The 22,470-nt window shown below is 41.8% G+C and overlaps 1 long non-coding RNA gene and 1 pseudogene across 1 annotated transcript in view; both read right to left on the reverse strand.

Annotated features, from left to right (window-relative positions):
- Window positions 1-10,988: 10,988 nt before the first annotated feature.
- LOC144324647 (G2/mitotic-specific cyclin-B1-like) lies at window positions 10,989-12,746 on the reverse strand (annotated as a pseudogene).
- A 5,046-nt stretch (window positions 12,747-17,792) lies between these two features.
- LOC144280753 (uncharacterized) overlaps window positions 17,793-22,470 on the reverse strand; it is a 43,190-nt gene continuing 38,512 nt past the window's right edge. The window contains exon 4 of the long non-coding RNA XR_013349185.1: window positions 17,793-17,890. This is a non-coding gene — a long non-coding RNA (uncharacterized LOC144280753). The remainder of the gene's footprint in view (window positions 17,891-22,470) is intronic.

Genomic DNA, 22,470 nt, shown 5'->3' on the forward strand with positions numbered 1-22,470 from the left:
TTTTTGATTATTTTTTAATTGCATTACCTTTCTAACATTGCTATTTGTGTTTGCCTCATTCTTTCTTTTTAATTTATTTTTTCTTTTACTTTTTTTGGGCAAGATTTTATTTTTAAATAACCTCTATACCCAACGTGGGGCTCAAATTCACAATCCAGAGATCAAGAGTCTCACGCTCTTCCTCTCCTATGACTGAGCCAGCCAGGCAGCCCCTGCCTCCTTCCTTCTCATTTGTTACGTTTTCTCTGACTCTCTGGCCAAGGCTTCCCCTACATTCCAACAGCTCCATATGATGCCTCTTAGTAAGATTTTCCGGTTTTCCGTAGGTTTGCATGTATCCTGTCCATTGTTTTCCCAAAGACATCCATCCTAGATTCCTCTGTCCTTTGTCCCCTTGCTCCGGTCTGAACTTGTTGGTTTCTAGGTGTGATGCACGTAGCTTTCTGAGAAAGGACACATTCCTTTGTGTGTTATTTGCGGGTTGGTTCATTTTTTACTTTGAAAGTCTGAAAATGTCTTTATGTATACTTAATTGATAGTGTGGCAAGGCCAACTTTAACCCAAAGTTAAAAAGCACTGCCACTCAGAATTTTGTTTATTTTTCAATGTTGTCGTTCCTTTTAAAATTACATACCATTCTATTCCAGTTTAATAAATGTAGCATCTTATCTGAGAGTATTCATTATAATTTTTTGAGGTTTCCCCCATATTGAAATTATACTTTAAATAGGCATATTCTGTTGCTATTTAACCTCAGGTCACCACAGTGGACTCATCTGAAATGTTTCTTAAGCTTTAGTCCCCTGAGGAGTTTCTAGAAACTGCACATACTCTCTCCACACCTAGATGTACTGATACAGTGGGTCTGGGGCTGGGCTCAGGAATGCAAGCCCTCCAAGGCAGTCTCACCTGAGTGTCTCCCTCTGGAAGGAGTCCTGCCTCTGGGTGTCTTGGGAATTAAGTCAGATTATAGTTCTGGCTCCATCTCAGACTTGGAATTCACGTGTCTGGGCCTCAGTTTCCTGGTCTTCAAAGCAGAGAGAATATGGATCTGCCTTCCTTACGCCATGTTATGTGGACTAACAGAGATGATGTCTGAGGAAGTCTTTGTAAACCACTCAAGCCTCTTACTACATCAGGAGGATGATGACGATTTGTCTGAATTACCAGGCTGAGGTCTAGGTAAAGGTCCTACAGTGTGCCATGAGATGCTCCATGGTTTCCCAGCCTCGGCTTCCATGACTGTGGAATGCAGAGTCTGGACCATCTGCCCATCAGAATCACTGGCTGATGGCAGTGTCCACCTCCAGAGGTTCGGATCCAAGAGGTCTGGAGTGGGGCCTGAGCATCCGTTTGTTTCAAGACACTTCCTGAATGAGTCTCACATGCTGCCTAGGCTGAACCATGGGCTAGGTGATCTGGAAGGCCTCTGTCAATTCTAAAAATAATCCAAGGCCTGCTGGGGATTGCCAGGCCAGAAACACAGATGGTGGTACCGGATGGGCTGGGGCTAGCCCAGCAGTCCCTGGCTCCCTCATCTCTGCTCAAGTGCGGCAGGACTCTCTCTCGGGCCAGCCAGGCCCTCGATGTGCCGGGGCTAGAGCAGCTCAGGCTGTGAGGGGTCACAGCTGTGCACCTGGCAGGCAGCCCCGCGACGCTGATCCTTGCAGCCTGCTGAGACTTGGGGCAGGCAGCTGCGGGTAGGACGGGTAGGACGGGGCGGGGGTCAGCCGTCTGGGGGCCCAGCTCAGGGCTGAAACATTTGCAAACCTTAGGGAGTGAGGACTTCCAGCTGGGAGGTGCTAAGTTTTAAAAAAACATGTTTTAAAAGGTTTTTTGAATACATTACAGTAACATGTGATCGATACAAAAAACTTCAAAAATACAGAACGAGATAAGAAAAAAACCCCACCAAAAATCACACAAAATACTACCATCCAGCTATATTATGATTTTATAATCCCTCTTAATGTTTTGGAATGTTTCCAAATGTCCATACATGTCATGACCCTGACAGTGATGTGTCTTGTGTTTATTCCAGGGCAGCAGAAAGCTGGGGGCGGGGGGGGGGGGGGGGGGGGGGGGGGGCTTATGAGATCTCCACAGGACACAAGGAGGGAAGGTCTCCCCCATGACTCCATTCTTACAGATGCAGAAACAGACAAGAGGGGACCCCTGGGTAGCTCAGTGGTTGAGTATCTGCCTTTGACTCAGGGCGTGATCTGGAGCTCAAGTTCCGCATCAGGCTCCCCATAGGGAGCCTGCTTCTCCCTCTGTCTGTGTTTCTGCCTCTCTCTGTGTCTCTCAAGAATAAATAAATAAAATCTAAAAAAAAGAAAGAAAGAAGGAAAGAAAGAAAGAAGGAAAGAAAGAAAGAAAGAAAGAAAGAAAGAAAGAAAGAAAGAAAGAAAGAAAGAAAAAAGAGAGAGAGAAAGAAAGAAAGAAAGAAAGAAAGAAAGAAAGAAAGAAAGAAAGAAAGAAAAAGAAACCTGCCAAAGGTCACCGCTGGAAGGTTCTAGACTTGAAGCCCAAGCCTGTCTGGCCCAACACTCTACCATTTACTTCTACCAACCGCTGAAGTTGACATGACACACATGAAAAGAATTGTCCTTCAAAAGAGAGAGTTCAGTGTCCTTTCTCCATTTAATATTTCCGGAGCTTTCCTCAACATCATTAAAATGCTTCTTTATGTTCAGTAATAATCAAAGAAAAGCAAATGAAAGGAAGATATTCATGTAACATACTGACAACATTTAAAAATTATACCCACACGCATATGAGAAGTTTTTAAATGTTCAAACGCCTTGATCCAGTAATCCCATTTCTAGAAACATATCCTAAGGAAATAGAGAGGTAGGGAAGGTTTATTTATTTACAAAGCCATTCGCTGTGGCATTATTTAGAGCTGTGAAAAACTTGAATACATAACATGCAGACTTCAGAAAATGATGCCAGTACTAAAAATCATAGTATAAAGTATATTTTGTGGCACATGAACCAAGTAGGGTATGATCTCGATTTGTCAAGTTTGCAAAATAAATCCATATAAATTTTAAAATTCCAGTCTTGTTACCCAGTAATATATAAAGAGGGGAGACAGAGGTCTCCAAATGTATAGGATGTGTTTAGCATGTACTGAATTCAAATATAGCTTTATGGGGCATCTGGCTAGCTTAGTCGGTAGTGGGGTTATGAATTCAAGCCCCATGTTGGGCATAGAGCTTACATTAAAATATATTTATTTGTGTGTGTGTGTGTGTGTGTTTGTGTATGTGTGTATGTTCGTGTATGTGTTTATGGCATACTCACAATTCCCTTTGTGGGTGTGGGGCCTGGCAGATTGTGCAGAGCTAACCAGGTTCAAGGAGATACCTGTGCGAGGGCCAGAAGGGACCTGCCCAAGTAAGATCCTGAATCAGGGCAAAAAAACTGGTTTCAGACATGTGCCCCCAAACCACAGCGCCAAGGACAGTCTCCAAATTGCAGGTGCCAATTTGCAAGCAAGTTGCTTCTCCCACAGGTAACCTTGAGGTGCAGTTGCTTGGAGAGTATGAGAAGGCTGTGTTTATTCGATGATGATTAACAACACTCCTGAGCAATGCCAGAGAGGCCAGGGTTTGCAAATGTGAATAGGAACAGCCTAGAAGAACAGTCCAATGTTACCAATCATATTTCTGAGTGGTGGGATTAACCAATAATTTTTATACTCTTTATAGTTCTGTATTTTCTAAATTTTTAAAAAAGGTTTTATTTATTTATTAGAGAGAGAGAGCATGAGAGAGAGTGAAAGAGAGCACAAGTGGGAGGGAAGAGCAGGCTCCCCACTGAGCAGGGAATCTGATGACATGGGGCTGGATCCCAGAACCCTGGGATCATGACCCAAGCTGAAGGCAGATGCTTCACTGACTGAACCACCCAGGTGCCCCTCTCAAATTTTTTACTCTAAATATACTATTTTTAAAATTTTATATTTAGGAAAATTCAAATATAGCAAAAGTAAAGGAGTCTAGTAAAAGGAACCTTTATGTGCTCATCATCCAATTCCAACTTTTCTCAACATTCTGCCAATCTTATTCCATCTATCCATATCTCAACTCATTTTTTTTTCCTGGAGTATTTTATTTTATTTCATGTTAATTTTTTAAATTTATTTATGATAGTCACACAGAGAGAGAAAGAGGCAGAGACCAGGCAGAGGGAGAAGCAGGCTCCATGCAGGGAGCCAGACGTGGGATTCGATCCCGAGTCTCCAGGATCGCGCCCTGGGCCAAAGGCAGGCGCCAAACCGATGAGCCACCCAGGGATCCCTTTCTGGAGTATTTTAAAGGAAATTCTAGTTGTTCTATCTGAGGCAAGCGGTTGGCCTCTGTGTCCTTTTCTTTTAGATTCTATTTATTTATTCATGAGAGACACAGAGAGAGGCAGAGACACAGGCAGAGGGAGAAGCAGGCTCCATGCAGGAAGCCCAATGTGGAACTCAGTCTCAGAACTCTGGGATCATCCCCTGAGCTGAAGGCAGATGCTCCACCACTGAGCCACTCAGGCAGTCCAATAGATTTTTTTTTTTTTTGACAGTCATACATTCCTTTCATTCCTGAATGCATGCCCCTTTGCAACGTGGCTGCAACTTCTCCCATCAAGCTGGGTCTTCTTTTTGAGTTGATGAAAATGTTCTAAAATTCATGGTGGTGATAGTCACCCTTATCTGTGAATATGCTAAAGGACATTGAATTGAACACATGTTGTGGGTGAATTGCATCGTACGTGAATTACATCTCAATAAACCTGTTTAAAAATTTTGTGTAGGGGGCAGCCCCGGTGGCGCAGCGGTTTAGTGCTGCCTGCAGCCCAGGGCCTGATCCTGGAGACCTGGATCGAGTCCCACATCGGGCTCTCTGCATGGAGCCTGCTTCTACCTCTGCCTGTGCCTCTGACTATCCTTCTCTCTCTGTGTCTCAATGAATAAATAAATAAAAAATCATTTAAAAAAATTTTTGTGTAGGGGCCCCTGGCTCAGTCAGTACAGCATGTGACTCAATCTCTTAATCTGAACCCCACACTGGGTGTAGAGATTACTTAAAAATAGATGTCCACTGTTGGGGTGCCTGGGTGGCTCAGTTAGGTGAGCATCTGACTCTTGATTTCAGCTCAGGTCATGATCTCAGATTTCAGGAGATCTTAGGGTTGTGGGATCAAGCCCTACATCCAGCTCCATGCTCAGCAGGGAGTCTGCTTTTCTCCCTCTGCGAAACTGTCTCAAATAAATACATAAATAAATCAATCTTTTTTTAAAATAAATATTTAAAAAAAAAACAAATTATGTAAAAATATCTTTTAAAAAGTAAGTAAAAATAAAGATTCTGTGTAAAGAAATCAGTTATGTTGAGTTTAACTTTTTTTTTTACTATTTTTTTCAAGGAAGCTTGAAAAAAAGGTTTTATTTTATTTTTTAAGATTTTATTTATTTATTCATAGACACAGAGAGAGAGAGAGGCAGAGACACAGGCAGAGGGAGAAGCAGGCTCCATGCAGGGAGCCCGACGTGGGACTCGATCCCGGGTCTCCAGGATCACACCCCAGGCTGCAGGCGGCGCCAAACCGCTGCACCACCAGGGCTGCCTGAAAAAAGGTTTTAATGAGGAAAAACACAAACCACAGATCACACCTCATTAACATCTTCTATAGCAGAAATTTGTAATAAGACTTGAGATCTTGGATAATGTAATCAAGCAAGAATTTCTTTTTTGTTTGTTTTTATTTTTTAAAAATATTGTATTTATTTATTCATGGGAGGCACAGAGAGAGGCAGAGACACAGAGGGAGAAGCAGGCTCCATGCAGGGAGCCTGACATGGGACTCGATTCCAGGTCTCCAGGATCAGGCCCTGGACTGAAAGAGGCTCTAAACCCCTGAGCTACCTCAGCTGCCCCAAGAATTTCTTTTAAAGCAAAGACTAAAGTTCTCTTCACTTACATTAGTGACTTGCATTGGAGTTGACATCTGTTGTAGATTGGAGGAACCACACACAAAAAAGTGTATTAACTAGTTAAGTGAAATGTACACTTCACAAGAAAAAATATTTTCTATTCAAAAGGGCATGGTTGATTATTATTGGATGATTATATCTATATTTTACTAATCATGCTAATGTATCATGAGTTGTAACTACAATTTTTATGTAAGGGTTCCCTGAGACTTAAAAATCATTCTGAGGGGCACCTAGCTGGCTCAGTCAGTAGAGCTTGTGATTCTCAATCTCAGGGTTGTGAGTTCAAGCTCCATATTGGGCACAGAGCTTATTTAAAAAAAAAAAAAAAAAAGCTTATTTAAAAAAAAAAAGTTCCAAGAGTTCCTCTGGAGCAAAAAGATTGGGAAAGACTGCGCTGGAGGTGACTATTTATGCTTTCATTCTTTTTCCTTATGAAAATATCAGCAAATACATTTGTGTATTCATATTTCCACACTTTCTTACCCAAAGGATAAGTGGTGGTGCACACTATGCACCATTCTATATCTTGCTTTTTTCCATTCAGCAGTATATCTTGGAATCACTTCATAAAGGTAGATCGGTATCTAAGGCACCTTAGGTTGCCATAAGAAATATTATAGACTGAATAGCTTATGCAAAAAAAATTAATTTTCTTCCAGTTCTGGAAGCTGAAGGTCCAGTATCAAGATGCCAGCCTGGTCAATTTCTGGTGAGAGCTCTTTCCCTAGCGGGGAGATGGCCTCTTGCTCGCTGTGTCCTCACATGGCAGGGAAAGAAAGTAAGCTCTCTGGCATCTCTTCTTATAAGGACACTTGTGCTATCATAAGGGTCCTACCCTCATGACCTCATTTAAACCTACCTCCCAAAGGCCCCATCTCCAAACATGATCACATTGGGGGTTAAGGTTTCAAGAGGAGAATTCTGAAGGGACATAATTTAGTCCATAGCAATAGAGATTCTCATTATTTTTTACATCTATATGGTACTTGATTCCACGAATATAACAATCAACCAGTTCCTTACTGATAGACTTTTGCATTGTGTACAATCTTTCTTATTAAACAGTGCTACAAAATGCTCCTTGACTGTATGTTGGATCACAGTTTTACCTGTGAGTCTTTGGGATAGATTCCTAGAAGTAGGATTGCTAAATTGAAGGGTAAATGCATATTTAATTTTGCTAGATTTTGCCAAATTGTCTTCCATAAAGAGTGTATCATTTTGCATTCCATAAGAAACATATAAGAGAGCCCAACTCCCCATATCTCACCATCAAAGTATGTTGTCAAACTTTTGGTTTTTTGCCAATCTGATAGGGAAGAAATGTTATCTCAGGATAATTTTAATATGCACTTCCTTTATTATAAAAAACATTGAGCATCTTTTCCATTTGCATTTTTTCTATGTTCATATATTTATCTCATTTTAAAAACCAGGAATACTTCATATCATATATTAGGAGTATTAGCCCTTTGTGATATAAATTGTAAATACTTTTTTCTGGTTTGTTGATTCATCTTTTGAAAATTTACATTCTCTCCCTCTCTCTCTCCCTGCAAAAGCATATTTATAGCTACATAGTAAAGTTTATTAATCTTTTTTTCTGTTTCTTCTAATTTTAAAATTAGTAGTATTTTCCCCACTTCCAAGTTATAAAGTAATGCATTCTGGTTTCTTTATAGTATTTTTATACATTTTCATTTTTCACATTTAGGTCTCTTACTCATTTATCATTTATTCCAGTACAGGAGAAGAATGAATCTCATGTTATCTTTTTCCATATGGGTACACAGTTGTCTCAACACCACTTACTTAAAAGTTTATCTTTTCCCCCACTGATTTGAGATACATCCTTTCTTGTATGCCAAATTTCCTTTTACACTTAGTTCTATTTCTGGATTTTCTATTCAATCCATTGGTCTGTCTGTCTGTTCATGTGTCACTTCTATACTGTTTTAAATATAGAGACTTTAATGTTTTAATGTCTTGGAGGCTAGCTTCTCCATGTTTCTCTTTCTTGAAGAAATGTACTAGCTCCTTTCCCTTGTTTATTCTTCCATGATATATTTATATAATAAACTTGTTCAGCTCTATAAAACAAGTAAAACCCAGTGGTAATTTCCATTGAAATCATGATTTTTTAAAAAAGATTTTATTTATTTATTCATGAGAGAGAGAGAGGCAGAGACATAGGCAGAGAGAGAAGCAGGCTCCATGTAGGGAGCCTGCCTGATGCGGGACTCGATCCTGAGTCTCCAGGATCACACCCTGGGCTGAAGACAGATGCTTAACCACTGAGCCACCCAGGTGTCCCTGAAATCATTATTAATGTATCACAGAAGTTAGGGAGAACTGACATCTTTATGATAATAAGTCTTTCTATTGAAGAGGATGGTACATCTTTCCATTTGTTCAAGTCCATTTTGGGGTCTTTTATGTGTATTTTGTAGTTTTCACTAATAACAGCTTTTGCACATTTCTTTTAGGTCTACACCAGATATTTTAGTGTCTTTTGGCTTTTATTTATTTTTAATTTTATTTTATTTAAGATTTTATTTATTTATTCATGAGAGACACAGAGAGAGAGAGGCAGAGACACAGGCAGAGGGAGAAGCAGGCTCCATGCAGGAAGCTCGATGTGGGACTCGATCCCGGGACTCCAGGATCATGTCCTGAGCCAAAGGACATTTTAAAAGATTATTATTTATTTATTTATTGAGAGAGAGAGAGAGCAGAGCATGCGAGAACACAGGTGAGAGGGAGGGGCAGAGGGACAGAGAAGCAGGCTTCCTGCAGAGCAAGGAGCACAGTTGCAGGGCTCCATTCCAGGATCCTGGGATCATGATCTGAGCTGAAGGCAGACACTTAACCCTTTGAGCCACCCAGGTGCCCCTTTTTGCTTTTATTTTTAAAGATTTTCAAAGAGTGGTGTCTGGATGGCTCACTGGGTTAAGCATCTGCCTTTTGGTCAGGTCATGATCTCACAGTCCTGGGTTCAAGCTCCATGCCAGGCTTGGTGCTGGGCAGTGAATCTGCTTGTCCCTTTCCCTGTGTCCCTCCCCCAGCTCATGCCCACCCCCGCTCAAATGAATAAATAAATTAAAATTTTAAAAAATTTAAGTAAACTCTCTGCCCAGTGTGGAGCTTGAACTTAGCACCTGGAAATCAAGAGTCTTATACTCTACCAACTAAACCAGCCAGGCACCCCTCTGCTATTTTTATTTTTATTTAAAAATTTTATTTATTTATGCATGAGACAGAGAGAGAGAGAGAGAGGCAGAGACACAAGCAGAGGGAAAAGCAGGCTCCATGCAGGGAGCCTGACGTGGGACTCAATCCCAGGTCTCCAGGATCACACCCTGGGCTTAAGGCAGCACTAAACCGCTAAGCCACCTGGGCTGCCCTCCTCCCTTCCTTCTTTCCTTCCTTCCTTCCTTCCTTCCTTCCTTCCTTCCTTCCTTCCTTCCTTCCTTCCTTCCTTCCTTCCTTTCTTTCTTTCTTTCTTTCTTTCTTTCTTTCTTTCTTTCTTTTTAAAGGATTTTATTTATTTATCCATGAGAGACACACACAGAGAGAGGCAGAGACATAGGCAGAGGGAGAAGCAGGCTTCATGCAGGAAGCCCAATGTGGGACTTGATCCCAGGACCCCAAGATCACTCCCTGAGCCATAGACAGTCTCTCAATTGCTGAGCCACTCAGGCATCCCAAGATTGTGTTCCTTTCAACCCTTTTGGAATGTTCCAACTGAATAATTATATTATCTGCAAACAGAGATAGATTTTGGTTTGTTCTTTGTGTGTGTCTATTGTTGTTTTCTGCAAAAAGCATTATTGTTTCCATTTGGTCCAGGGCTTGGGCCATGGCTCCAGGGTGGTTAAAAAGCTGCCCCATGGCTGCAGGGAGAGATTCAGGCAGAAGCCCAGACAGCAGGGGATGCCAGAGGAGCCTCTCAGGGGCCACCAGTCCCTCTGAACTGTCGTATTTGAGGACTGAGCCTTCAAAGAGATCATCACCCAGCCTGGTGGCTGGCTGGCCTATGGAAGTGATTCAGGTGGTCACATCTTCCTGATGGATTTCACCTCCTCATCTAGGAAGCTGTTCTTCAGGAGGTGGAGGTCTGTGTAGGCAGAACCCAGGACTTGCAGATGCCGAAGGGCCTCATTCGGGTTTTTCTCCAGGGGCACGGTGTTTTCTATGAGGTCCTGGATTTTTGTCCCACTCCTCTTGGGGTGGCTTCTGCACATCTGAAAGAGGGTATGGCCCTCTTTCAGAGACATGTCATGCTCAAAACAGAAACCCAAGAGAGATAGGTGGAGGCCAGCTGATGCAGATTAACTAGGTGGTTGACAGCGGCCTCCAAGTCAGTGGAATAATCATGAATTATTTTAATTATTCTGAGTAACTCTAATTTGGGAGCTCAGGTTGGTTAGCAATATGTGTAGCTAAGAACAAAAAATGGTGTTAGCTACTGTGGGAGAAAGGGGATGGATGAGAAGATGGTCCTGAGGTTGGGAATGGAGAGGATATTGAAGTGTTCCAAGGCAGAAAGAAGGGGATTCTGAAGATATGTTCCATCTAAACACTGTTGAAACAAAAGACAGATCTGTTGACTGCCAGGTAAGCTCCTAAATATAGATCCTTTTCTCCCTTCTTTTCCATTATTATATTTCTTTTCTAAAATGCTTTCTCTTATGTATGTGTTGGCTAATACTTCCACAATCCTGTTAAATCATAGTAGAGGTAGTAGCACTATTCCTAACTTCAATATTTCTGTATAAGTAAGATAAGATGCCAATGGTTGGGCAGTTAACTATATAAAATCAGGTATGAATTATGCCAACTTTTATATATATATATATATATATATTTAAGGTATAAGACGTTAAAAAGGACCACAAACTTTATTAAAAGTAAGTAAAGGTAACATATAATATGTACAGACGGCACATGTGCCAATTTTATTTGCAGATATTGCAATACCCCAATGCATGTTTACAAGTTACACTTTTGCCACAGCCTTGGCTAAATCTTGAACCACTGCAGAATTTAGCTGTGCCAGAGTGCTGATATTAGCATGCTTAGAGGTGCCATACTTGTTCTGGATAGTCATGTGCTTTGTAAGCCCACGATTCACCGTGACTATATTCTTAGCCAGGTGTTGCATAACGTTTAGAAGGGATTCTTCAGTGTATGACAGATAATGCTGTAGAGTTGGTGTCCATTCACCGTTATCAAGAATTTTCAGCGCTAAGCAAAAAGCTCCTGCTGCAATCTGAGAAGGAGGAAAGTGCACCATATCGTAGTCCAACATAGATAGTTCCATCAGGTATTTGGCCAGAGTATGTTGCTCAACATCAACTTCTCCAATCTTAGATGCTCTCCGAAGGAAATGCAGGGGGTAGAGGGCGGCCCAGACCATTTCATAAAGATCTTATAAATGCAGGGGGTAGAGGGTGGCCCAGACCATTTTATAAATAAAGATCTTAGAATCTTCATTTCCATCTGTCTGATTTGGTGTTTAGTGTAAATGTTGTCAGTCACAAAGGCAAAGTCACCAATTTCTGGAGGGTACATTTCCTCATATTTGCTTGCAATAAACATGGCAGTGACACCAACCAGCTGCAGCATCTTCTTGGGCACACAGTTATTCTGCATGGGCCGATCAATAATGGAAACAGTCATGTACATGGTCTGCAGTAACCTGAATTTCATTTGAACCTGTACTAGCCAGTCAATTAGGATGGCAATCGTGTTTCCAGTGACTTCACCACCCAGTAGGTATTTTGGTTTGACTGCTTGTTCTTCCTCAAGTTGTCTCAGATAAGCATAAATATCTTTCACATATTCACTACAAAGTTTTGGATCATCTCCATCTTCTGCATCTACATCATTCACCGCAAGAATTACATCAGAGAGCGGGCAGCCTGGGTGGCTCAGGGGTTTAGCGCCGCCTTCAGCCTAGGGTGTGATCCTGGAGACCCATGATCCGGGTCCGCAGTGGGCTCCCTGCATGGAGCCCGCTTCTCCCTCTGCCTGTGTCTCTGCCTCTCTCTCTCTGTGCATGCATGTCTCTCATGAATAAATAAATAAATAATTTTTAAAAAATTACATCAGAGAAAGCCTGACACAGATATTCTTCTGCAGGGGCACATCCAGATGTTTCCATCGGGCTTAGAGAGGGAGTATCAACCAAAACAGGCTTGGGCAAAAGTTTTTCTTCTTCTTTCTTTTAAGATTTTATTTATTTATTTATTTATTTATTTATTTATTTATTTATTTATTTATGAGAGAGAGAGAGAGAGAGAGAGAGAAGGAGAAGCAGGCTCCATGCAGGGAGCCTGACGTGGGACCCAATCCCAGGTCTCCAGGATCACACCCTAGGCTGAAGGCAGGCGCTAAACCACTGAGCCACCCAGGGATCCCCCAAGTTTTTCTTCTTTAACCGGCTCAGGTTCCGGCTCTGGTTCTGGCACAGGTACAGGGACAGGCTTGGGTGCCTTCTCCAGAGGCTTTGGTATTTTTTTTAGCGATGACTTAGCCAGGAACCGAAGTTTTTGCTTCCTTTTTCAGAGGCAGTTTGGCCTGTGGTTTGGTTGTTCACTGACTTTGTTACCAATGTCTCCCAGGGCAGTTCTTGGCCTCAGGCCAGGCTTGGAGGCTGCAGCGGAGGCCAGAGGCACCCACTTTGCCCCTGCCAACCGATCTTCGTCTTATTTTCAACATTAACTTTGGTGTTCCTGATGACCTGGAGTGCCATGGTCGCATCTTCACTGGGGGAGAGGCAGAGCATGGGAGCCACTGATATGCCGGAGCTGAGGCTGCCAGGTCAACAGCTGTTCCTCCTCAGCACGCCCCTTTTTTATATTATCTTGTAGGTCTTCCTTAAAGTAGACAAAAGATTGTGTGCAGATAGTTTTTTGGGGAAGGTGAGCCCAGGGAACAAGAGAAGTAAGAAATGGGGGGGCACCTGGGTGGCTCAGTCAGTTAAGCATCTGCCTTGGGCTCAGGTCATGATCCCGGGGTCCTGGGATGGAGCCCATGTCAGGCTCCCTGCTCAGCAGGAAGTATGCTTCTCTCTCTCCCTCTGCCCCTCTCCCCACTCATGCTCTCTCTCTCTCTCTTTTTCCTTCTCTCTCTCCCCCTCTCAAATACATAAAATCTTTAAACAAAGAAAGAAAGAAAGAAAGAAAGAAAGAAAGAAAGAAAGAAAAAGAAAAAGAAAGAAAGAAAAGAAAAGAAAGAAAAGGAAGAAGAAAAAGAAAGAAAGAAAGAGAGACAGGGAAGGGTACCTGGGTCCCTGGACCCAGGGTGAGAGCACATGACTCTTGATCTCAGGGGTGTAGTTTAAACCCCACAGGATGTACAGTTTACTAAATTAAAAAAATTTTTTAATTAAAAATAAAAGAGAGAAACAGAGAAACAGAGAAAGCCAGTACAAGGATGCATTGATGAACTGACCACCACAATAGGTAATTAATGCTTGATTCTGTGGGACCATCTGAGAACAGGTGATCTACAAGGGGACAGAAATTAGGCTCTATCTCCTGAAGCAAGGAGTATGAAGGACAAATTTTATTTTATTTATTTATTTTTTAAGATTTTATTTTCAAGTAATCTCTACACCTAATGTGGGGCTCAAACTTACAACCCCAAGATCAAGAGTTGCATGCTCTACTGAGTTTGTGAACATATTTTAAATTTAGCACACCATCATAATATAGTCCCAATAGATCTAGACTATCTGAACATCTTGAAGAACATGACTTTGGTCCACTATGACAACATATCATGTTAATTGGACCATGTGAGGAAGAAATGGCAAGTCTGTTGTCCATGCTCTCCAAAGAAGGGGGTTTAAATCCTAGCTAGATTCTGGGGCCTACCACATTAATAAAGGGTTTAGGGGTCCACTGATAAGGAGACACAACACTTTGCTAGCCTCTTTGAGTTCTGGAGATAGAATGTTTCATACTGGGGGATCCCTGGGTGGCGCAGCAGTTTAGCGCCTGCCTTTGGTCCAGGGCGCGATCCTGGAGACCCGGGATCGAATCCTACATCAGGCTCCCAGTGCATGGAGCCTGCTTCTCCCTCTGCCTGTGTCTCTGCCTCTCTCTCTCTGTGTGTGGCTATCATAAATAAATAAAAATTAAAAAAAAAAAAGAATGTTTCATACTGGGGAGAACTACTCCAACCTATTTATTGGATCACATGGAAGGCTGACAATATCAAGTGGAGCCCAAGGCAAAAAAAGTCTCTACACCTGATTCACATGACATCATAAGCAATCCTGCCACTTGGATCATGTAATCCAGGAGACTTTGTGATAGTAGAGGTTTCTATGGAGAAAGAAGACCTATGAGGAGTATATGGCAAGTCCAAGACTATAAATTTTTTTAAATTTTTATTTATTTATGATAATCACACAGAGAGAGAGGCAGAGACATAGGCAGAGGGAGAAGCAGGCTCCATGCACCAGGAGCCCGATGTGGGATTCGATCCTGGGTCTCCAGAATCACACCCTGGGCCAAAGGCAGGTGCCAAACCGCTGCGCCACCCAGGGATCCCAAGTCCAAGACTATAAACAGCTCCTGGAATACTTGTGGGCCATAACAAAGATGGGACATAATGACTCTGAGACATCAAGTGACCATGTGGCCAGAACTGCCCATCATGAGCTGGTCTCTCAGACCTGCCAAGTCATAAGGCTGAGTGAACCTAGCAGCAATCCATTATAAAATTTAAGTAGTACAGATCAAGTGGGGCCAGAGGCCAAAGTAAGCTACTCAAGCAAATAGACCATGGTTTCATCCTCCCTTGATGCCCTGATGACCTGATGCCTCTTCCTGAGATTACAAGCTGACAGAAGCAAAGGATTGAGGTTGATTCTTGGGTGAATTGCCTTGATATGTAGGTATAAGCCAAAAGCAGACTACTGATACACTACTGTCTTACTCAGGAGTGACCCTGAAAAAATATCTGGGGGAGGTCCTTTCAATTGTGAGAGCTTTGGGTGATACATCTAGTCATCTACTCTGTGTAGAAAGAGAAGTGACCAAAGATAAAAATATACACAGAGTTAAAGGCAGTGTCAAATGGCTTAATTTATCAAAAACCTGAAAGGAAATTGGGGACAAGGTCTTGGAAAGAAACCAGTAGATCAGTAGTCTGCAAAAGTTTTTATGTAAAGGATCAGAGCAATTGTTTTAGACTTACAGGCCACATCATGGCTGTTGAAGCAATTCTTCTGTTCTGCTGTAGCGCAAAAGCAGCCCTAAACAACAATATGTAAATAAACGATCATGGCTTTGTTCCCATAAAACTTTATTTACAAACAGGCCCTGGGTGGATTTGGTCTGTGGGCTTTAAGCTTGCCAGTGCCTCATATGGAGAGACCTAAGGAAGTGGGCAAAAAGTGTGAATATTTTTGTATTGCATTTCACTGACCATAAAAGAGCATCCACCCACAGAAGAGCCACCAGACAACTAAACAGGCAAATGATTCAGGCAGGTTACCGTCAGCCAAACTCTGTAATCTGCCCCAGTGCTGACACAGTTGGCTCAGGAGTGGAATAGTCATCGTGGCATGTTTGGAGACAAGGAATTGGCACATAAGAAGGAGCTTCCACCCGCTGAGGCTGATCTAGCTACTACTGCTATGCAGTACCCAAACCTGCCAGCAACAGAGGCCAATAATGCTGGGTCCCCACTGTAGCGCCATTCCTCAAGGAAACCAAATAGCCACTTGGTGCCAAGCTGATTATTGGGCCCCTCTGAAAGGAGTGTTGCTTCCTTCCCTTTGACTAGAAGTAATACATGTCGTGGATTTAGTCGTGCTTGCTTTTCTGTCTACTGTGCCTTGGGGAATAACTATCTGAGGACTTATGAAATGATCTACCAGTAGCGAATTAATTCTGCATAACATCACTTCTGGCCCAAGAAACTCAATTTACAGTAAGGAAGATGGGGCAATGACCACATGATAAACAGATCACAGCTCCTATCATATACCAGGTCACCCAAAAGCTTCTGGACTAATAAAGTGATGGAATAGTCTTTGGAAGGTATGGCTGAGGTATCATTTGAGAGATGACGCTCAATAAGAATGGGACATTATCCTCCAGGATGCAATACACACCTTAAATCAATAACCATTATATGGTGTATTGTCCAAACAGACAAACTACATGACTCCACTTCCATCACTTCCACTGACCAACTTGGGAAATTTGAGCCTTCGGTCCCCTCAATGTTTAGTTCTGGAGCTCCTGTTTCCCAGAGGAGATTGCTTCCTCTAGGGGATGGAGTAAAAGTTCCCTAAAGCTACTGCCCAGTCACTTTGGGTTTCTCATGACATGAGACTTAACAAGAAAGAAAAGAAATAACTATCTTGTCATGGGTAATTAATTGATTGTGATCATGAGGAGATAGGATTGCTGTTACTCAATCCAGGTAGGAAAGAATGCATTTTGCACCCGAGTGATTCACTGAAAAATCTTTCTACTCCTTGCTTAATATTTTTTTCCTTGCTTAATATTTATGGTAAATAGACAAAGGAAGCAGCTGCAGTCTAAGAAAAGTACGGTTGATGATGCGCTCAGACCACTCCAGTACTGAGGGTCTGGGCCATCCATCAGATAAGCCATCTAGATTGAAGGTGAGAATTCTAGACTGGAATGTGTATTAGGGAGGGAGACTGTGACATGAGATGAGCTAAAGCAGTGAGGGCTGTAGTTTATCCTGCTAACTTTTCTCACGAAAGTTTTCCCAGGAAATGAGATCATTCAGAACCATTAAGCTGTTCCCAGATGAAGTGAACGGACTAAAGAAAGGAAGAAGATCCAAATGGTGCAAGGGATAGGCTGTAGTGGAAGCTGTGGTGTGCCATATAGAATTCCCCCTTTAAGGACTGAGATGCTCACTTCCTCAGCCACCAGCAGTATTGGCTCCCATTGGCTCACCGCTGAATCTTTCCCTAGAAATTGCTCTGGGCGAAGGAGAGTTGGCTTGCCGAAGAGTATGGCCCCATTCTGGTGGTAGCCCATATTCAATAACTACTCAGTGCAAGAGAACAAAGGTCTGGCCTCTTGCCTCAATTTGGGGTAAATCTAAAAGAATATTCCAGCTCTAGAGCTCTCTGTGGGATTGACTGAGTTCTCTGTTGCGACTGCTTTGCAGTTCAACTTTTCCATTGAACTTAATCCCGCCTCACTCCCTCACTTGCAGATAGTGTTCCTGAGATCATTCCCCAATAAATCTGAGCACAAATCTCCTTATCAGATTCTGGTTCCTGACAACCTGATCTAAAACTGCTCTTCTAGCTCTCATTTTCCTACTCTTCCTTGCAGCCGCGCCATAGGATATATGATCTAGACTTTGACAAACAGATACATTCACCTTGAATCACCCTTGAATCAGAGGTTAATAATGCAAAGAAGGAGAATCATGGCACATGCTTTTTGGTGCATTGGTGGTTGCAGCCTGGTGGTGCTCCCCTGGGGAGTAGGGCAGCAGGGCAGCAGCACCAGCCAGTGTATAAGACCAGCAATACGGGACGCCTGTGTGGCTCAATGGCTGAGCATCTGCCTTCAGCCCAGGGTGTGATCCTGGAGTCCCAGGATCAGGTCTTGTATCCGGCTCCCTGTATGGAGCCTGCTTCTCTCTTTGTCTTGTCTGTGTCTCTGCCTCTCTCTCCCTCTCTCCCCCTCTCTCTCTCTCTCTCTCTGTGTCTCATGAATAAATAAATAAAATCTTAAAAAAAAAAAGACCAGCAATGTGTGAGATGGAAACTGGTGTACAGTGCCAGCCATGGCAAATGTATCTTGTCCACATCAATTCTGCAACACACTTTTGCATCCTTTTCTCTTTCACCATGCTTTCAACATTTTGTGAATTGTCCATTTTCTGTAATAAAGCAGAATTTTTTCAATATATATATATATTTTATGAACCTAATACATGTATACACACGTACACATACATACACGCACAAAATGTAGAAGGTAAAAAGTGCCCTATCAGTTTATCTCCAGAAAATAGCACTGCTTACTAACTATCATTTCAGATTTTTGGTGGCACCAAAATTTCTTTCATAATTTGGAAAAATAGTAATAAACACTATTTAAAAACCCCCAAAATGGGCCACCTGGCTGGCTTAATTGGTAGAACATGTGACCCTTGATCTCAGGTTTGTGAGTTTGAGTCCCATGTTGAGTGTGGAGCCTCCTTTAAAGAAATAAAGAAAAGAATAATCCAAAAGATGACAAGAATTGGGATTGGAAAGTTTATATTGGAATTTGGTTAATCATAGGGCTATGGCAGCAAAAATTAACTCCCTTTATCAAAACCGTATATGTCCCACTTTGAGATACTGGAATACTTTTCTTTCTAAAAATTTTATTTTGGAGGTGCCTGGGTGGCGCAGTTGGTTAAGTGTCTGACTCTTGGTTTGCTCAAGTCATGATCTTGGGGTCATGAGAGGAAGCCCTGCATTGGGCTCCTCACACAGCACGGAGTGTGCTTGAGACACTCTCTCCCTCTCCCTCTGCCCCTCCCTGCTGCTCTCTCTCTAAAAAATAAATGAATCTTAAAAAAAAAAAAAAAGGTTTTATTTTTAAATAATCTCTACACCAGCGAGGGACTCAAATTCATAATCCTGAGATCAAGAGTGGCACACTTCACCAACTGATGTAGCCAGGTGCCCCAATAGTGGAATATTTTTGAAGCTGCTACTAAAGGAAGGTACTAGAGTGCCACCTCCTCTTTCAAAATCAGAGAGAAAAGGAAAATAAAGCATATGTAATTTTGCTGAGAACAATAACTCAAAGTGATCAATAGCTGGGAAGTCCATAGTAAATTGAAAAGGAAAGTGAACTTGGTAGAGGAAGACATGGAAGCATAAAACTTATGCTGATAGATTGTCATCTCTCCTCTACCTCATATTTCACATCTCCCCAATTGGAAATTAGGCCAAAAGTGTCCTTGACAGCTGATTTGGCTGTAAAATCAAGAGTAGAGAGGGCAACCCGTGGCTCTGTTTCCCTGATTCATAGATGAGGAAATCAAGGCTTTAGGATGTGAACTTGACCTTTCCAGAGTCACATAGTAATGAGCAGAACCTGAATGCAAACCAAAATCCTCATGACTTTGGATTTTGCATAGTTCTCCATCTTAAGAACAGCGGGGATGATGGGTTTCTTGCACAACTTTAATTTTTAAATCCAAAGAATGCTTCATAACCATTTATTAGGATGATTCAGTGGGATTTTTAATACATGGGAAAATTCTTAAAACTCATGGAATGAGTAGAGTATGTCCTCTTGCTCAAATATTAACTCATCCGTAAAATGATATAACTCCGTATTTGCAAAAAGACTAAATGACATAGCTGGGAAAATTCATTATGAACCACAGCAGATACATCATGAACAGACTGTAGCAATATGAACAGTGCTTCAAACACATACTTCTATATTAAGCTGGTTTAGATGCCAGGCAACTTTTGGACCACCTGGAAGGAATATTCATTCCTCCAGAAATAGTAAACCAAAAAATACAATCTGGGGAAAAATTTCTTCAGGTAATGAATGCTTTGTAAAAGGAATCCAAAAGCAGAAAGTAAATATTTTCTGCAAAGTACTTGCTGGCGAATAATATAATACTACAGGCTATAAACACCTTATTTTTCCACAAGTTTTGTAAATTGGTCTGAGTGATGTACATGGCACTTGAAACACTTCATCTCTATTTTGTAGTGTAGAAAGTGGTGGTGTAAAAACAATGAGAACACCACGCAGTCTCTGCTGCAATACTAAACTCTGACATTTTAGTTTGTAATCAGCCATAGGCAATATGTAACTTAGTTAGAACTATGTTCTATTAAAATTTTATTTACCAACACAGAAATTTGAATTTGATATAATTTTCATGTCACAAACTATTATCCTTCTTTGATTTATGTGGGGAACCATTAAAAAATGTAAAAATCATTCTTAGCACATAGACCCTATGGACCAAGCAGGAAGCTATAGCTTGCCTGCTGTAGACAGTTGATTTTTGTTTGGCTTCTTTGCATTATTTGCAAATTACCAAATGCTCTCAGGGGATAAAATAGTAAATATAAACTTCAAGGAACTTCGTTTCTCTTTGGTATCTTGACTCCTTAAGTCCTGGCTGAATTGATTAACTCTGATGCCTTGGAATCAGCTGGGTTTTGTTTGTTTTTGTTTTACTTTAGTATTTTAACCAGCATTTACAGTGGTTCTTGGTGGAGAAGCCAATCTGACATTAATGTTCCATTAGAATGGAAAGCAGAAGTCCATTTACATTTTTTTAAATTTATTTTTTTTTAAAGTAGGTGCCACACCCAACATAGAGCTCAATGTGGGACTTGAACTCAGGACTCTGAGATCAAGAGTCTGGTACTTAACCAACTGAGCCACCTAGGCACCCATGAAATCTATATACATTCATTTTTTATTTTAATTTATGATAGTCACACAGAGAGAGAGAGAGAGAGAGAGAGAGAGAGGCAAGAGACATAGGCAGAGGGAGAAGCAGGCTCCATGCACCGGGAGCCCGATGTGGGATTCGATCTCGGGTCTCCAGGATCGCGCCCTGGGCCAAAGGCAGGTGCCAAACCGCTGCGCCACCCAGGGATCCCTACATACATTCATTTTAATCTGCTACTTTCACTATGATGAGCCTCTTTCCACATTGACAAACATATTTCCACAATGTCATAGCATTCCATCCAATGAATGTATCATGATTTTATTTAACAATTCCCTATTTGGGAACAATGAAGTTGCTTCCATTTTTTTCTGTGATGAACACACTTGTAAGGGTTTACCCGTGCACCTGGTTACTTTCTTGGTGTAAAATCCTAGAAGTATATAGATGAGTCAAAGGTATATGCATTTAAAGGTTTTTCATAGCTATTGCCAAACTTCCCTTCAGAAATGTTACACACAGTCATGCCCAGCAGCTGTGTGTTTCCCGGCAGAGGGACCAGTGCTGGGTGTTACTGTTTTCTGCCTTGGCCAATCTGATAGAAGAAAAACGTGTTATCTCTGTGCTCTTTCAGTTTGGATCTCTCCAAGGTCGATAGGTGCAGCTGGCTGATAATGGCTTCCTCCCAAAGATCCGTTCCTGTATTAATCCCAGAACCTGTGCATGTTACCTTATAAGGAAAAGGGGTCTTTGCAGATGTGATTAAATTAAGGAGCTTGAGTGAGGAGATTATCCAAGATTATCTGGGTGGGCCCTACATGAGATCACAAGTGTCTTTCTAATAAGAAGGAAGCAGAGAGAAATTTGACAGAGAGAGAGTGTGGCCACAGAGGCAGGTACTGGAGCGAAGAGATCTCACAGAATGCAGGCAGCCACTAAAAGCTGAAAGAGGCAAGGAACATACTACTCTCCCTACAGCCCCAGGAGGGAATTTGGTCCTGCCAACACCTTGATTTTGATTTAGTGAAACTCATTTTGGACTTCCGGCCTCCACCACAGCAAGAGAATGCATTTCCAGTGTTTTAAGCCACCAAATTTGTGGTAATTTGTTACAGCAATTATGGAAAACTAATACAGTAGGGTTTTCATGTTTATGGGCCACATGAAAAGCTTTCTTTTAGAAACCTGTAAAAATGAAATATCGCACAATAACAGGAACAGTATAATTCTATTTATGTGAAAGTAAATCTGAATGTTTGTATATGTGTTTACATGTGCCTGGGAAAATGTCTGGAAGGATACACCCAACCAGCAACAGTGTCTAACCAGAGTGAGGTACAGCAAACCGGGACAGAAGGACTTTTACTTTTTACTCAAGATACTATTCAAGATCCATGGATATTGCTTGGAAGTTTTGAGACTGTTCATGTATCAATTGTGTAAAAAGAGGTAAGGCATCTTTGGTTGTGATAAACAGTAAAGTATGTAGAAAACGGAACAAAACAGGCTCTCTTCTATCCCCTTTCTCAGATGTATTTGATAACTTGGTGTGTATCTTTGCAGACTTCTTTCTGTACCGAAACATATATATTTAATTTTTAAAGAACAAAATGAAAGAGTGGATGTCATATATACTTTCATTTAATGTTTCTCCAAAATCATTCTAGGATCCACATGTGCAGGGGCCTCATTCTGATGAGCAGGGTGCTGCACATACACTGACTGTGAGACCCAGAACTCATCCTTTCAACCTCCCTGCTTTGAACTTCTTGTACTTGTATCTCTGACGTTGTTCGTGTGTGTGTGTGTGTGTGTGTGTGTGTGTTGGGGGGGGGGGGTGGAATCACTGGAGAAAAGACCCCTGGCCAGTTGTGCTGAAAATAGTTTTAGGTATTCCCATACTGCCTCTTAGTTTGCTTTTAAAATGGATGCTTTCGCCAACACTTCCTCACTGTGGATCCCCGAGATCCACTTTTTAAAACTTTCCCAAACTGGCTGGAGAGGGATGCTATGTTAATGTAATTATAAGAGGC

The sequence above is a fragment of the Canis aureus genome, chromosome 12, assembly GCF_053574225.1.
Source record: "Canis aureus isolate CA01 chromosome 12, VMU_Caureus_v.1.0, whole genome shotgun sequence".
In the NCBI taxonomy this organism is placed as follows: Eukaryota; Metazoa; Chordata; class Mammalia; order Carnivora; family Canidae; genus Canis; species Canis aureus.